This window comes from Gallus gallus, chromosome 10, assembly GCF_016699485.2.
Source record: "Gallus gallus isolate bGalGal1 chromosome 10, bGalGal1.mat.broiler.GRCg7b, whole genome shotgun sequence".
Lineage (NCBI taxonomy): Eukaryota > Metazoa > Chordata > Aves > Galliformes > Phasianidae > Gallus > Gallus gallus.
In genome coordinates this window covers 773356-775448 of record NC_052541.1, presented here as the reverse complement: position 1 = coordinate 775448, position 2093 = coordinate 773356, and the positions used below count along the sequence as shown (strand labels likewise).

At 59.0% G+C, this 2093-nt stretch overlaps 1 non-coding gene across 1 annotated transcript; it reads left to right on the top strand.

Moving 5' to 3' along the window:
• Positions 1-1674: 1674 nt before the first annotated feature.
• On the top strand, positions 1675-1746 carry TRNAQ-CUG. Its single transcript has one exon. It is a non-coding gene; the product is annotated as a tRNA-Gln (tRNA).
• The last annotated feature ends 347 nt before the right edge of the window (positions 1747-2093 follow it).

The following is a 2093-nucleotide window of genomic DNA, read 5'->3' as shown; positions in this document are numbered from 1 at the left end:
GTCTCAGCAGAGCAAGCTCTTGTCTTGCCCTCCCAACAGGCTCTACCAGCTCAGCCTGCCCCACACCTTCCTGGGCCTGCTGCCAGCAGCTGGGGCTGGTCCCCACCCATGGTAGGTAAACTGGGGCTGCCCTGGGAGCCCCCACCCCCAACAGAGCTGGGTAGGGCCGGCATCGCTGCAGGATCGGGTCAGGGTTTTCCCTGGCTCCCTGCCTCTGCCTGCCCTAGCTGCTCCCTGAGAGCAGGAGGGCAGCAGCAATCATTCCTTGATTGTGGCTGGGGCTGCCCCCTTCCATCTGCTGCGTCCCGCTTGCGTTTGTCCCTTCCTTGCCCGGCAGCACTCCCAGAATGCTGTGGAGCAGCACTTGCAGCACAGCCCTCAGCTGTGCCTGGGAAGGCCGGTTGTTCATGGGGAAAGAGGCTTGTGCTAGCTGGGCTGACACCACAGCGGGTGCACACAAACTCCCACACGAGCATGGGCATGCGCAGGCAGCACAGGTCTGAGCTGGATGGAGAGCAGCACTGGTAGGAGCATTCAGGGGAGCAGTAACAGGCCTCCCACAGCACAAACGAGAGCTCCCACCCATGAGGCACGGAGAGGTGAGCTTACCCAAAAAGCTTCAGAAGTGAATCCTGATCCAAAACACGCAGGTCTCAGCAGAGCAAGCTCTTGTCTTGCCCTCCCAACAGGCTCTACCAGCTCAGCCTGCCCCACACCTTCCTGGGCCTGCTGCCAGCAGCTGGGGCTGGTCCCCACCCATGGTAGGTAAACTGGGGCTGCCCTGGGAGCCCCCACCCCCAACAGAGCTGGGTAGGGCCGGCATCGCTGCAGGATCGGGTCAGGGTTTTCCCTGGCTCCCTGCCTCTGCCTGCCCTAGCTGCTCCCTGAGAGCAGGAGGGCAGCAGCAATCATTCCTTGATTGTGGCTGGGGCTGCCCCCTTCCATCTGCTGCGTCCCGCTTGCGTTTGTCCCTTCCTTGCCCGGCAGCACTCCCAGAATGCTGTGGAGCAGCACTTGCAGCACAGCCCTCAGCTGTGCCTGGGAAGGCCGGTTGTTCATGGGGAAAGAGGCTTGTGCTAGCTGGGCTGACACCACAGCGGGTGCACACAAACTCCCACACGAGCATGGGCATGCGCAGGCAGCACAGGTCTGAGCTGGATGGAGAGCAGCACTGGTAGGAGCATTCAGGGGAGCAGTAACAGGCCTCCCACAGCACAAACGAGAGCTCCCACCCATGAGGCACGGAGAGGTGAGCTTACCCAAAAAGCTTCAGAAGTGAATCCTGATCATACCAGACATCAGAGAACTGTGATCACCTGGATACAGGCTTACGCTCCTTTGGCGTGAGACCTTTCTTTCTTTCTTTGTGCTGTCTGCCGGTATATTACGTAGCAGTGGCATGAGGTCAGGGATGTGCGTGCAGGCATGTCAGTAGCCAAGGCAGAGGACAGAATCTCGTGAGGCATGAGATTGGAAGGCTTTGGTGATTGTCTTCCAGGGTTAAGAGTGAATCTCAGGAGAGAGTTCTGTTGAGTGCCGTCAGAGGCAGCCATTGCATGCCGTGGGACCCATGCAAAGGTGTGCTGTGTCTTCCTGCCAGCTCAGAGCTCTGCTGAAGGCTCCTGTCTGTCTGTACACTCTGTTGCTGAGAGGGCATAGAGCAGGTGTACAACTGGTCCCATGGTGTAAAGGTGAGCACTCTGGACTCTGAATCCAGCGATCTGAGTTCAAATCTCAGTGGGACCTGTACTTTTGGGCTCCCAAACCATTGCCCACAGCTGGCGTTCACCTAAGTCTGAAACTGAACTTCTTTATGCATTCCAGACCTCCTCCTTGCCGTCCTCCCTTCTCTGTGCTTTTAGCCACGCAGTGGCCTTCCCTTGACATGGTCCCTCCACACCTGACTAGCTTAGTGAGCACAGGCCCTGACCCCTCCTCGTTGCCTTCCGCTCGATGGCTGCTCCCTTGTGGGGGAAAGCAGCCGTAGGTCACTGTATCCCACAGCAGCTGAGGTGCAGAGCCCGCAGTCCAAGGCCTGCTCACGGCATGGTCGAGAAGGAGGCTGTTCAGAGCCATGTCTGCTGGGATGCTGC